At 40.9% G+C, this 15,932-nt stretch overlaps 3 non-coding genes across 3 annotated transcripts; all 3 read right to left on the bottom strand.

The window, feature by feature from the left end:
- Positions 1 to 899: 899 nt before the first annotated feature.
- Positions 900 to 971, bottom strand: TRNAA-UGC (transfer RNA alanine (anticodon UGC)). Its single transcript has one exon. It is a non-coding gene; the product is annotated as a tRNA-Ala (tRNA).
- A 139-nt stretch (positions 972 to 1,110) lies between these two features.
- On the bottom strand, positions 1,111 to 1,182 carry TRNAT-UGU (transfer RNA threonine (anticodon UGU)). Its single transcript has one exon. It is a non-coding gene; the product is annotated as a tRNA-Thr (tRNA).
- Positions 1,183 to 1,395: 213 nt separating this feature from the next.
- TRNAT-UGU (transfer RNA threonine (anticodon UGU)) lies at positions 1,396 to 1,467 on the bottom strand. The gene has a single exon. It is a non-coding gene; the product is annotated as a tRNA-Thr (tRNA).
- Positions 1,468 to 15,932: the final 14,465 nt, after the last annotated feature.

Below are 15,932 nucleotides of genomic sequence, written 5' to 3'. Positions count from 1 at the left end.
TTTCAAAATAATACTTTATCTATACATACAAGTGTGTTGTGTGAGCACTTTTATACAAGTCCCCAAAAGGACTGACAAAAGTACTGACATGTACTTCAATGCTCATAGCTAAGAAACTGACATTGACTCCTAAAAGTATGCCTATCTACTAGGCTAGGATCGTAAGCCTCCAACGGCCTACGAGCCCTCGTGGATCCGGCTCACCGATCCGGCTCGTGGATCTGATCCAGGCCTAGCCGATCGGTCTTCACCCGATCCGGCTCTCGGCTTGTTCAGCCGATCCGGCCCATGTTGAGCTTGCTTCTCAACAATAGGGTTAGAAATTTCTAAAATGTTGTGTTCACTAAGAATGGTCAAACCAGAGATCAAGAATTGATGAGAAATAGAGGATTATAGCTTTATAACAACATATTATTAGCCACTTACGAGTCAATGTCAATGTCTCCTTGGTCATATGTAAGTTTGCAAACCTATGGAGAAATAGCTCTTGCCTTCATTTAGGAATCGAATGATTCTTTGGACATTTGAATGCCATGAATGTCATCTCTTGACATCTAGTAAGGGTTTTTAGGCATTGAGCTTGTCTTTTCACATCTGAACTCCACAAATGATGTCTTTTGACGTCTACTAAGGGTTTTCAGGCTTTGAACTTGCCTTTTAAAATCCAAAATATATGAATATTATCTTCCGATACATAAGACATTCGACTTGTTTCTTTGAAAACAATGAAGCGATATATTTAATCTTATTGACAAATGACCCTGCTAAGGACATCTACTAAGGTTTTTAGGCATTGAACTTGGCTTTAACATCTGAAGTATACGAATGTTATTGTATGATGTTTAAGACCTTCGATTTGTTTTTCTAAGAAACACTCAATGGATAAACTTGTTGACAAATGCCCCAACTGAGGATTGAACTCAAAACCTTCAGTTTGCAAGATTGACACTCTACCACTGAACTATAGAAGCAATATATTCATTATTAAAAATGTTAGTAAGATAATATCAAGTCCATCTCGAACCAAGAGCTTTCTTTTCATACACACTTGTTATCAACATTTTTAGGGATTGAACTTGACTTGTTGTTTTGAGAAACCTTGTTGACAAGTGCCCCCAGTGAGGATTGAACTCAAGACCTTCAATTTACAAGACTGATGCTCTACCACTGAGCTATAGAGGCAATATGTTTGAACTTTAAATATCAATATCAATGTTTGTATAATAATTATCAAGTCCATCTCCAACCAGGAGCCTTCTTATCATATGCACTTCAAACTATATGAATGTAATGGTACGATGTTTAAAACCTTTGACTTGTTGTTTTGAGAAACATGCAATAGGTGCGATGTTTAAAACCATCAACTTGTTGTTTTGAGAAATACACAATAGATAATGCCCCCACTGAGGATTGAACTCAAGCCCTTCAGTTTACAAGACTGACGCTCTACCACTGAGCTATAGAGGCAATATGTTTGAACTTTAAATATCACTATCAAGTGGATCTCCAACCAAGAGCTTTCTTATCATATGCACTTCAAACTATATGAATGTTATGGTATGATGTTGTTGGGAAGTCGGTTCCTCCGGATGGGATTCGATTATGACTAAAGAGGACCTAGTGAGAACCGAAAGAGATCCAAAACTGGATCGGATGGACCCGATGAGAACCGGAAGAAATTTGGAAATCGGATCGGATGGACCCGGTGAGAACTGGAAGAGAGACATATTTGTAAATATGTTTTGAGTAAGCCTATTGAGGCTATATTTGTAAATAGCCCTAAGTTCATATGAGTATAAATATGAACTAGGGCAATCACAGAAAAGTGTTGTTGACATATTGTTGTATGTGTATAACTGTTGTATAGACAGAGAGAGAGCAAGAGAGTAGCTACGAGAGAGACTTTCTATTGTAACCACCGTTTGGCGAAGATCGCGAGCACGAGGTCGTTGCCTCTATGTTTCCACTTTGTATTTCTTCTCATACAGTGATATTTCGGAGTACGTGGGCTCCCATGGTTTTTTTCCCCGATTAGGGTTTTCCACGTAAACATCCTGTGTACTCTCTATCGTTGTTTGTGTATGTACATGCGCTCATTCCCTACTTCCCATTTTTGTGTTTGATTCTCATTAAAGTGATTGAAGACTCTGTTGTGGCCGAGCAATACTTCCGCGTTAGTTCCTTTCAATCTTGTAGCAGAGCGAACAACACAGGAAATGGAAGAGTCATTCGGCGGCATGTTCAAGCTCACCGGCTCCAACTACTCAGTGTGGAAGTCGAAGACGAGGGACATGCTAGTGGTTAAAGATCTTTGGTTGACGGTACAGTTCGGGGACAAGAAACCGGATAAGATCGATGTTGCGACATGGGAGGTGATGCACATGAAGATGACGACATACATCCGGTGCTTCATCGATATAAGCCTGTACAACAACTTCAATGAAGAAAGTAAGGCTCATGAACTCTATGAGAAGACTGGCATCATGTTCCAGAACAAAAATGCCGGTAATTGGGTTTCGGTATTCCGGAAGTTAGTAAGGCTCTGGTACCAAGACGGCTCCAGTATGACGGAGCACATGAATGCCTTCCAAGGGCTAATACACCAAGCCACCTCGTTGGAAGTACCTCTCGCGGATGAGGTACTCACATTGCTCCTGCTCGGTTCCCTCCCGGATAGTTGGGAGACGTTAGTTGTCACGTTGGGCAATGCCGTGCTGGAAGGAAAGTAGTTGTCCCTAGCAAGGGTAAAATAAAACTTCCTAGATGAAGAAGCTCGCCGAAAGGACCAGGAGTCCGGAACCGATCCGAAGGCCTTGGTTACGGAAGATGACCACAACCGGGGAAGAGGCCGGTATCGGAGTCCCCAAACCGGGACAAATCGGGGACGAGGTCGAAGTCAAGGGGGAGTCCTGCTTGCTTCTATTGTGGGAAACCGAGGCACTTCTAGAAGAACTGTTGGCATTTCTAGAAAGAGAAAGAAACCGGCACTACCAATTCAAAGAAGAGTTCAGACCGGAGAGGCCCGAATTAGAAAGGAATATTGACGATTGCTTCTCATCCTACATAGCCGGAGATCACGGTTGTGTCCGGATGGGGAATGAAGGTACATGCTGAATTATCGGCATAGGAGATGTGTTGTTGACGACATCAACCGGATGCAAATTGCTGCTGAAAGAAGTCTGGCACGTTCTGAAGGTGTTCAGGTGTTTCACATATGTGCATGTTGCGAAGGACAAGAGAGAAAAGTTGGATCCGAAGACCCAGCCCTGCATATTCCTTGGATACGACGACGATGAGTTCGGTTACCGGGTGTGGGATCTGGTCGACAAGAAGGTGTTCCGGAGTCGGGACATAGTCTTCATGGAAGACAGGAAAATTGCCGACTAGGAATTGGAGATGAAGGTGATGAACTCTAATGAAAACCAGCTTGAGGGCACAAGGATGTACCTAGTTGTAAACCGGATATTAGCCGGTAATGGGATGACACTCGAAGAACCGGCCGGATTTGGAGGAGAATCCGAACTAACCGAAGAAGAAGAAGAAGAGGTAGTGGAAACCGGAACTGGACAAGACCCTGAATCAGATGAGGATGAGGAACAGACGGAGGAACCGATTGCCGAAAACCAAGGTCGGAGATATCCTCTCCGAGAGAGAAGAGCCCCCCGGAGATTTCCGGATGTAGAGCATGTGTTGCTAACCGATGAGGGGGAGTCGGACCCAAAGTTTGTTAACATAGAAGGGCCAACGTAGATAGAGAAGGAGACGTTGTCGTTGACAAGACATTGACGGCTAGAAAAACTAACAACACCCAAAAGACATGGACAACTGACTACACTATCAAAACAAAATGAGGCAACCGGACAAGCTAGACTGCACAAGCACAGACAGAGACGAATGGACGGGCGAAAAGGAAGCATACAGACTCAAGAGACACAACCGAAAACGGGTAGGAAAGAACCGGATAGATGACCGAGAAGACGGACCAGACGCACAGCCAAAAGACAATGGACAGACATCCGGATGAGCGGCTGGCATGCACAAAAGTGGCCAATGTGGCCGCACAGCGGCAAAAGAGAAGCCAGTGTGGCCGGATAGGAGCGGAAGAACGGTTGATAACAACCAGAATGGCGACACGGGACAGAGATGGAGAAGCGGCCGGAGTGTCCAGACAGGCCCGAACAAAGACGGATGAGCAACGACTATAGACACGTCGAAATGGGCCAAATAGGACTACCGGATCAGAAAACGAAGAGCGGCCAAACTGGCCAGATAACAGTCGGAGCGGCCAAACTGACTGGACAATAGTCGGAGCGCACAGAATGGTCGGGAGCGGCCAAACAGGAGCCGGAGAGCCTGAATGGCCGGACAACAACGGCCATAACGGCAGTCTAACGTCATCCGTATGAAGACCGAATAGAGCAGCCAAGCAATGAACCTCGGCCAACAAGGCCGTTGACGACGATAGAGAAGTAAGCCAATGACAATAGATGGAGACAGCAACGACAATGGAGCCAGAGACGGAAATAGAGACATGTTGGACAAAGACGGTGATAGAGACGACGGCAGGGAGCAACCAGACAATGGCTAGAGCGGCCAAACTGGCGGTCCGATTGTAAGAAGGCTGTCGGATGAAGTGGCAGTGATTGGATGTGCTGAACAATGGAAAAACATAGAATAAGCAATGGACACACAACGAAGAAATAGTGGTGGTCGCAGAAGAAGAAGAGAGAAACAAGAACTGTCTCTGACAGAGACAAGACGAGATCCGCATACAGGAAGAGAAAGAAGAGAAAACAGAAAAAAGAGTGGGAGAAAAAGAGTAGGATAAAAAGCATCCAAGGAATTTCGAAAAAAACCTAAGGGCATGTGCAAAATTTTAAAAAACATGAGGGTACATACTAGAATTTTCAAAACTGAAAGGCACCAACAGAATTTCAAAAACTCATCAACCTAAAAGAAATGGATGTGATCCACACGTGACTCACAAGATACAAAAAAGAACACACATACATACAATGTTTTTTGATGACCCAAATAATGTTACCAAAGTTCGTAAGTCGACAGAATGAGAATGTTCGTGTCGCAGAAGAATCGCTGACTGACAAAGATGTTCGAGTCAAGCACTCCGATCGAGGGAGTCGATCAATGAAAGGACCGATGGAAGTTTTGGTCGAAGAAATATCATCATCAAGGCATGTGGGATCGACGTGCAAGGCATTTTCCCACGGGCGTGCCATATTGTGTTACCCCGTACGAGATGTACGGAGAGTCAAGTGTGATGAGCGAGGGTCGAATGTTATCATGATGTTGTTGTGTATGTGTAGGGGACATAAATGTAATTGTGAGGCTATACGTATGTGAACACATGCACACGTGTGTGCATGTGGATGGATACGAGGAGGTGTGAGTGAGTGTCTAGTATGAATGCTCGAGGGGGCTTACACCCCTATGTATCTACCCCCTCTTGTACTATTTAACCCCTTATGGGGAATGAATGAAACATGAATGAACATTTCTCTCTTAATCTCTCTCTCTCTCCCCCTCAACGTTGAATCCCCTTGGGAGGGGGGTGGAGCCATTCTAGGCACCACCCCCCACCCCGCAATGTTTCTCAATGCACATGATCTCTCTCGCCATCAATCCCATACTCTCCATCATCATCATAACCACCATGTCTATCTTTATCATGATTATCATCGTCCTTAACCCTAACCCTAAAACCAAATAACACCTTTTGGCGACCACAACGTGACCACTAAGGTGACCCCCCTTTGGAGATGAAGTCGAAGAATGATATGCGGATGGGCAAGCCATAGCAACTAAGTGCAAGAAATGGCGGAAACGTGCAAATGACGACGACAATGTTCGGCGAAAGTATGTGCGAGTGGACGAGAAATGGAAACAACGTTTTGTGCTAGTCAAGGTGTCAATGTGCGTGGTTCTGAAAGCGGTTAGCAACAATGTGTGTGTTTCGAGTGTCGCAAGTTCGGCTTTATTCCGAAATATAGCTCGTGCGCCGACACTTTGTCTCCGATCCGGTTCAGGATGTATACCGCGGTCCTTACCGCCTCAGCCCAGTAGAATTTGGGCAAGCTCTTCTCCTCTAGCATTGCCCGTGCCGCTTCCACAACGTTTTGCTCCGGCGTGTATCTACAACTGAATTCCCGCCGAATTCCCATATGTTGTAGATAACCGTTGAATTGACTGGAAAAGTATTCTTTTCCGCCAACCGACCGTAGGCACTTGATCTTTCTTCCTGTTTCCGTTTCCACGAACCCTTTGAGGTCCCAGAAACAGTCAAAGACTTCGCTCTTCCTCTCGATGAGGTAGATCCATGTGTGCCGCGTGTAGTCGTCGATGAAGGAGACGAAATATCGGCTCCCGCCAAGACTAACGTTTTGCGCCGGCCCCCACACATCGGAGTGTATCACGTCGAGCTTGTTCTGGCTCTGGTTACGCTCGTTGGGGAAGGGAAGTCGGTGTTGCTTCCCAAGCTGGCAGGCTTCACAAATTTGTGCCTTCCGGCCACTAAATTTGGGCAATCCGAACAACACCGGGTCATTTGAAACAGGTAATATGTCGCATTCTCTTTTTCATATCTTAGTGAGATGTTAAAAAATGCCTTATTTAAGCAGAATTTCAACAAGGCATGGCGCATGTGTATGTGGTTTATGAAAACATAGCGAAAAAAAGAACTAACTAATATCACGTCAACAAAATCTTCCGACGTATATTCTATCTACCATGTTTTTGTCCAAATCTTAGACAGGGGTGTATTTGTCAACACAAGTATAATAGTAACACGGGTCCTTGTGCATATTCTAAAAAGCATGCCCCATTGAATAAGTGACTTCTTCTAATTATGTGTGTATATTTAAATATAATACATCTTAAAGCAAATTGTGAACCTTGCAATTAAGAGATACTACTATGTCAAGAGAAAATTTCCATTGACACGTGATACATGACACTGTCAATGTATAAATAAACTAGTCTACAATAACATTCCAATCATACGAGTAAATGATAGAGTATAAACTTATCTCCGATATACCCCAAATGATAAAGGAGAGTTTAGATAACATGTACACATACAAGTATACTTAATTTCTAAGTTCAATGATTGTTACACGAAAATTATAAGTAAGCTCAACTTATATATTACGTCAAAATTTAACAATTCATATTGTTCAAAATTTACAATAAGCCATAATCATTCAATCGAATAATAAGTCTGGTAAAGCCGTCTACTCAGGATTAGCTCTTTCATCAGGATTGTCCTCATTGGCTTCATCAGTACGCTAAGTTAAATTGTTAGTATGTTCAGACTCTGAAACGTCTTCTAATTCAACAAGTTGCCCTGCGTCTTCATCTATAGTTCCACAAGTTTTCTAAAAGTCATCTGGAACATCTAAGTTTTATTGATATGCTTTGCCCCAACTTCTTGGTCTTGATCAGGACAACCCCAGATGCCTTGGATACTCATTTTGATGACATTAACTTGCTCAAGGTCCTTCTCTAATGCAACAGAGTTCCTGATAATCTTTAAGGCGTATGTTTTAGTAGTACATGACAGTAGAATGAAATTGCACAGGTAACATCAAACTGAAGAATAGAATATAACGTTAATCTAAATTGATGTAAGTTTTATATTATATACCTGTGTCAGAAAACTAATCTAAAACCCATTGAAAATTTGAAACAATAAAATTTGAAAAAATAAAAAATCTTGGATTTTTAATTGGAATCCAATGCGATGCACTAGATTTCAGTTGAAAATCCAAGTTTTTTTTTTTGTAATTTTTAAAATTTTTTCCATTAAAAAATAAAAAATGGATTTTCAGCTAAAATACTATGCACTACATTATATTTTAGTATATATAGCTAGAATCTAATGCAATGCGTTGGATTAGAGTCGAAAATCCATTTTTCTTTTTTCTTTTTCCAATATTATTTATTTATTTATTTTTCATATAAAATAATAATAAACGGCTTCTCAACTGAAATCCGATACACTACATCAGATCGTAGTCTATACAGCTAGACATTGATGCATTGCATCAGATTTTAGCTGGCAATCCTCTTTCTTTTCAATTGTTTTTCAATTTTTCAAAAAATAAATAAAAATATATTAAAAAAGTGGATTTCCAACTGAAATCTAATGCACTACATTGAATTTCAATTAAAAATCCAAATTTCTTTTAGGTTTTTCATAAAACAATGAGATAATAAAAAAATATTACATTTTCAACAAAATCTGAACCATTAAGTCGGATTTCAATTGCAAATTAATGTTTTATGAAAAAACATATGAAAAATATTGGACTTTCAACGGAAATCCGATGCACTGCATCGGATTTCTGTTGAAACTCAGTGATTTTGAACGGAAATCCAATGCACTGTATCGGATTTCCATTGAAAATCCTGTTGAAAATGATGTGTTTTCAACGGGAATCCGATGCATTGCATCGGATTCCCGTTGAAAACACATCATTTTAAATGGAGAAAATCACAATTTGTTTATTTTTAACACTTTTTTAGAGAAAAATATAAACAAATAAGAAAATTTGTAAACAAACAAGAAAAAGTGGACTTTCAATGGAAATCTGATGCAGTGCATCGGATTTCCGTTGAAAATCCATTTTTTTCAATTCCTATATATTTATTTATGATAAAAACAAAAACAATTCAAAACAAATTCAAAATATCTGAAAAATTGGAAACAAATAAGACAAAATGGATTTTCAATAGAAATCCGATGTAGTGCATCGGATTTCTGTTGAAAACCCATTTTTTGCAATTTTTATTTATTTATTTATGGGAAAAAATGAAAACAAATTTAAAAAATACAAAAAATATTTTAAAATATGAAAATTTGGTAACAAATAGCAAAAAGTGGACTTTCAATAGAAATCTGATGCAATGCATCGGATTTCCTTTGAAAATTCATTTTTTCAATTTCTATATAGTTATTTATGAGAAAATAGACAAACAAAATACCCAAAAAATTCTAAAAACTATGAAAATTTGGAAAAAAATAAGAAAACGTGGATTTTCTATGGAAATCCGATGCAGTGCATCGGAGTTCCATTGAAAATCTATTTTTTCAATATTTATTTATTTTTTATAGAAAACATTCAAAAAACTTCAAAAAAAAAGCAAATTTTGAAAAAAATATGTAAAAGTGGACTTTCAACCAAAATCCGATGCAGTGCATCGGATTTCCGTTGAAAATCCGTTTTTTCCATTTTTATTTATTTTTTTATGGGAAAAATAAAAACAAATTCAAAAACAATTCAAAAAATAAGAAAATTTTCAAAAAAATAAGAGAAATTGGATTTTCAATTGAATCCGATGCACGGAATTGGATTTCCATTGAAATCTAATTTTTCAATTTTTATTTATTTATTTACGAGTAAAATAAAAAATGTTTATTTATTTATTTATGGGAAAATGTTTTATTTTTTCAATTTGTATTTATTTATGTATTTTCGGGAAATCCATGCAATGTATCATATTTTAGTCTATGTAGCTAGAATTCAATGCAATGCATTAAAATGCAAGAGTATTTTTTTAATGGAAATGTTAAAAAAAATTCCAAGACTTATAGGAATCTGATGCATTATATCCAATTCTAGATGTATAGAGTAAAATTCGAAATGTTGCATCAAATCTAGATGGAATGAATCGGATTTCTATACGACATCAAAGGCTTACTATGAGAATCTAAGAAAAATGGAAAACATCTTTAAGACATTTTTTAGATTCTAATGATTTTGGTAGAAAGCTTCTCTCACATAATCTAATCTTGTAAATGGAAAGTCTATAATAAAATATCATAACCAAAAAGTGAGGAGGAAAGATGCATCAAGCACATCTACTCTTACATTGGATAATGTTTATATATTAGTGTATGACTTATCTTTGACCAAAACAAGTTATCTGTGACAGACCACAATGAAGATACTAAAAGAGGATCTGGAATGTGGCTTTAGACACAACACAAAGACAAACAAGAAGCATGACTCATAAACTCGATGAGGTTGGATTGCAATTGGATCAACACAATGCATTAGTTGCCATTGATGATGAGGATGAGACCTCATAAACTCGTACTAGTTCATCTAATGGGTATGAAGATGATGACATAAACTTGAAAAATGATTGTCCTGATACGTTAACTATAAATATTGTATTGCACATCAAGATTTGGATTCAGAATTTCTATAAATATTGGGGTTAGTCATTTTGGACATTCATTTGTAAGTTTGGCATGTCCATTATTTAGGCATTTTTTTGAACACCTAAATTTCCGTACATGTTAAAAATCAATATATTTTTGGGTCATTGTTAAAATTCCTTTACGCATGCGGCACCCCTTTTTGTGAATCACCCTAATTTGTGTCATTTTTTGATGGACAGTTCTCAAAATGCGACATATTACCTGTTTCAAATGTCCCGGTGTTGAACACAACTTGTTTCGATTGCAGGTCTTGAAGCCGCTGGTAGTTGACGTGGCCTATCCGCTTGTACCATAAGTCGATGTCTGATTCGACTTGTTACCCCGTACGAGATGTACGGAGAGTCAAGTGTGATGAGCGAGGGTCGAATGTTATCATGATGTTGTGTATGTGTAGGGGGTATAAATATAGTTGTGAGTCTATACGTATGTGAACACATGCACACGTGTGTGCATGTGGATGGATACGAGGAGGTGTGAGTGAGTGTCCAGTATGAATGCTCGAGGGGGCTTACACCCCTATGTATCTACCCCCTCTTGTACTATTTAACCCCTTATGGGGAATGAATGAAAGATGAATGAACATTTTTCTCTCTCAATCTCTCTCTCTCTTGTCATCTCTCTTCTTCTCTCTCCCCTTAACGTTGAACCCCCTTGGGAGGGGGGTGGAGTCATTCTAGGCACCACCCCCCACCCACAATGCTCATCAATGTCATCCTTACCCCACAATGCTTCTCAATGATTCTCAATATCTTCATCTCAATCTCTCTCACCATCATTCTCTCCACCATCTTCACTATTCCACCATTTCTATCTTCGTCATCGATGATCATCATTACCATTAACCCTAACCCTAAAACCTACAACACGACTTTTTGTCCCTTCACAAACATTGTGGTGCCACTGTCAGTAGAGTCGAGGATGAACATCCTCCCATCTCTGCGCCCTTGCGCAATAATACGACCTTCTTCCTCAATGAAGCACCCGAGGTGTGTAAACCGAACATGCATCCCTTGGTCGACGATCTGCCAGACCGACACCAGATTCTTCATGATGGTCGGGACGTGTAACACGTTCATAAGTTTCCCTTTCTGCCCGACATGGCTCAAGGGAACTTCACCGACATTCGCGATCGGATGCGGAGTGTCGTCTCCAGTTGTGACTACTCCTGGTTGCGTCGGTTTCTCAAGGTATGAGAACCACTCCTCGTGGCATGTCATGTGGTTTGACGCGCCGAAGTCGACGTACCATACCTCCTCCGACTTCGGGGTGATCTTCTTCATTGAGTTTGCTTCGTGTCTCGTCATGAAGACTGACCCTTTTCCGGCTTTTCCGGATCCTTCGGCGTAGTGCGACGCTGCCGGTTTCCTTTGTCGGTATGTCCGGAACTAGATTTGGAACCAGTCCTTTCCGACTCGCCGCGCTTTTTCCAGCACTCGCTCTCCCTCTGGCCTTTCTTGCCACAGTACCAGCATTCCAAGACGGATTTCCCTTGCCGGTTCTCGTCGCCTCGACTCCCCCTGTTTCCGGAGGGTCCGGAGTTGCTGTCGTCATCACTTCGGTGCCTTCTTCCTTGATCCCGTCAGCCGCCTCCATTGCGTACCAACTCGCCTCGTTCGCCATGACCACGGGGCCTCTCTCCCTCCGTGTACATCATCTTGTTGTCGGCATGCGTGCTTGTCGACGCACCCGCGTGGTTCTCCTCTATAAGGAGCATCGACTGTAAGTCGAAAAACGACGGCGTATTCTCCCGGGTACACACAGTAGTTCGGAACGCTCCGAACTTTGACGCCAAACCCCCAAGACAGACTTGGACCATCTCGCTTTCCTCAATGTTCACATCGATGGAGGCTAAGGAGTCGCATATGTCCTTGATCTTCGAGGTATAGTCAGCCACTGACAAATCGCGTTGTCGTAGGTTGCTCAACTCTTGTCGGAGTTGAAGCTTCCTAGCTGTGGTGCTCGCGGCGAAGATCTTTATTATAGATCTAGGTACTAAAGTAAGCTTAAGATAAGGATAAAGAAATGAAAGATAGAAAGGAGAAAGAGAAAGAAGGGTGCCGATCCACCCGACCACCCCCGAGCGAAGGGATCGAGACGGACTCGAGCCTCGATCGGCGTCCCATACCACCGCCGTAGCGTCGAGTCGTACCTGGTGCTGGCGCGCTCGCTACAAGAGTTGACCCACCACACGAGCAGAGTCTCGATGTAGTCAAAAGATGATCAAATGAGGGTAGCTAGGCCTCTTATTTATAGCGAAACCCAAGGCCCCCAGGCAAGTTCACACTTGACCTAATGGGTTGTCTCAATCCCGAGGATTAAAAGTAATCCTCCCCTTCTTTACACTCTCATTTAACCCTCACACTTATCCACGTGTATAGAATACTACGGTAAATTCTTACCATGGGATATTATATGGTCATGCCCGTAACATACTCCCCCTCTTTAAAACATTGCACTCTTGCAATGGAAAGTTAGGGAAGTTAGTTCTAAGAGTATTTTCGCGTTCCCATGTGGCATCTTTTATTGATTTATCCATCCATTTTATTTTGAATTCTCGGATTTCTTTAGTACGTAATTTTTTTGTTTTAACATCGAGAATTCTTTCTGGTACATGTGGTTTAGAAGATAATTCTTCAGAAGTAACCAGAGTTTCAGTCGTAACTGTATTGTCGCCAGAACCTAGAAGTTCTTTTAGACGACTCACATGAAAGACTGGATGAATTCCGACACCATCGGGAAGAGCGAGACGATAGGCTGATGACCCAATTCGTTTGAGGACTGTAAAAGGTCCACAAAACCGTGGGGCTAACTTAGCGCACTTACCTGTAGACAATGTCTTAGAATTGTGAGGTACACGTAAAAATACCTTCTGTCCAGGGTTGAATACACGAGGTTGCCTATGATGATCGGCATAAAAACGCGCTCTATCTTGAGCTGTTTTTATATTATCTCGTGCAATATGCAACATATCTTGCATATCCCGAAGAAAGTTTTGCGTACTTCGCAACTCATCATGATGTATAGTAACATCAATCGGGGCTCGTGGCTGAAAACCATACATCAACATAAAAGGACTATATCCCGTCGACGTATGCTTGGAGCTGTTATAAGCAAACTCCAAAATTGGGAGATAACGTTCCCATTTTGTTGGTTTTGCACCAACGTATGCTCGAAGCATGTCCTCAATAATTTGATTTACTCGTTCTGTTTGTCCATCGGATTGAGGATGATCCGTGGAGCTCATGCTCAACGTAGTTTCTAACTTCTTAAAGACTTGTGTCCAGAAGTCACTAGTAAACTTTGGATCTCGATCACTCACGATATCCATCGGTAACCCATAAAAACGAAACAATTCGTCAACGAATTGGTAAGCCAATTCAGGAGCTATTACCGTGGTTTTAGTAGCAATAAATCTGGCCATTTTAGTTAGTCGATCAACGACAACCCAGATGGCATCATGACCTTTTTGGGTGCGAGGAAGGCTAACAATAAAATCCATGGATATACTTTCCCACTTATTATTGGGAATGTCCAGGGGATGTAAAAGTCCTGCGGCTTTAAGTCGCTCGGCTTTGTTAACCTGACACTGGTGACATTTAGTCACATAGCTATGTATGTCAGGACGCATCTTAGGCCAATAAAATTGAGTGGAGATGAGAACGAGTGTACGATGTATTCCAGGGTGCCCTGCTGAGGGTGCATCATGGCATTAAAAAAGAATCCTCTTTTTGACCTCGGGTAAATCTAGAACACAAACCTTCCCATTACGGTAGAGCAAACCGTTAGCAATGTGGAAGTATTCCTTCGAGGATGTGGTGGTGTCTGTTCCAGACTCAACTCTTGCCCAGTATTTTGCGAAATAACTGTCATCAGGATACTTTCCTCGAAGGTGATCATAAAGATCTGATGATATTGCAGTGAAGCTAAGCATGTTAACTTCACGGATGCGACTTAGTGCATCAGCGACAGTATTCATGGAACCTTTACGATATCGTATGGAAAAATCAAAGTCCTGGATGAGATCAGCGCATCGTGCCTTACGACCTTTCAGGTCTTGTTGGTCACAAAAATATTTCAAGGGCTCGTGGTCCGTAGTTACCACAAAGTGATTTCCATAAAGATAATGGCGCCATGTTTTGAGCGCATGTATAACTGCAAATAATTCCTTTTCTTGAACGGTATACCGACATTGAGCAGAATCAAGTTTCTTACTCTCGAATGCTATTGGTTTACCATCTTGATACAAGACAACACCTATAGCATAATCGCTTGCATCGGTTTCAACCTCAAAAGGTTTTGAAGGATCGGGTAAAAGAAGTGAAGGAGCCTTGCAAACCAGGTCCTTGAGTTCCTTAAAGGCAAGGTCTAGTGTAGCATTCCACACAATAGGTTTTGTAGACTTACGCGTTTGACCTTTTAAAAGATCAGTAAACGGCGTCGTCAATTGGGAGTAATTACGAAGAGACTTTCGCAAAAACCCCACAAAACCAAGGAATGATCGAACTTCTCGAATATTCCGAAGAGTGGGCCAAAGCTTGATTTTCTCAATGCGAGAAGGATCAATTTCAACTCCTCGTTCGGTTATGAGATGTCCTAGATAAGTAATTGATTTCTTGAAGAACTCACATTTTGAGATCTTCGCATAAAACTGTTTGTCACGCAATGTTTGTAAAACAAAGCGGACATGTCTAGCATGTTCTTGTAATGTACGGCTATAAACTAAAATATCATCCAAGAAAATAACGACAAATTTTCCAAGTTGTTCTCGGAAAATGTCATTCATTTCTTGTTGAAAAGTAGCCGGAGCATTGGTCAAACCAAAAGGCATAACCAAAAACTTGTAATGGCCATAGCGCGTACGAAATGCCGTTTTAGGAACATCGTCCTCACTTATTCGTATTTGATGGTAGCCAGTACGGAGATCAAGTTTCGTAAAATACCGAGCTCCCTGGAGACGGTCAATTAGATCGTCAGCCCGGGGCAATGGATACGAATTCTTGATCGTCACTTTATTCAAGCGTCGGTAATTAATACACATACGCCATGTGCCCTCTTTCTTTTTAACCAAGAGAACTGGTGCACCCCATGGAGATTTACTATAACGTATATAACCCATTCGTAAATAGTCCTTGAGTTGCTTAGATACCTCATCTTCTTCGGATCGACTTAAGCGATACGGAGGTATACTTATTGGTGCAACACCAGGTACAATATCTATACGATGGTCTATATTACGTTTAGGAGGTAACCCATCAGGTAGTTCACTTGGAAAAACATCATGAAAATCATTTAAGATTTCATCAAGTTGTTGTTGTTCAAAATATGTTAATTGAATCGGGACATTATCGATATTGTAAACGTGAATGTCCGGATCAAGTACACAATAAAATAACGTAGAACAAGACAACTCGGATATTGATGGACACGAGGAAACAATCGAGAGGGATTGTTTTTTTACACATTGAATAAACTGCGTACAATCGTTCAGTACAAAAGAAATGAAATGACGAACCCAATCAATCAATAAAGAAGAGTTTTTATTATAAAACCAGGGATAACCCAGTATTACATCGGTGGTACAAAGATTCATTACATGGAAGTCTACTTCCTCTATATAAGTATCAATAGAAATTCCTAATGAATGAATCGCCCCGTTGATGTATTGTACTCTTCCATCAGCCAAGTGCAC

This window comes from Azolla caroliniana, unplaced genomic scaffold, assembly GCF_043228905.1.
Source record: "Azolla caroliniana isolate FFs.n. ecotype wild unplaced genomic scaffold, voAzoCaro1.0.p SCAF_6, whole genome shotgun sequence".
In the NCBI taxonomy this organism is placed as follows: Eukaryota; Viridiplantae; Streptophyta; class Polypodiopsida; order Salviniales; family Salviniaceae; genus Azolla; species Azolla caroliniana.
Note: the sequence above shows the minus strand (reverse complement) of the source record. Positions and strands in the feature narration are given on the sequence as shown.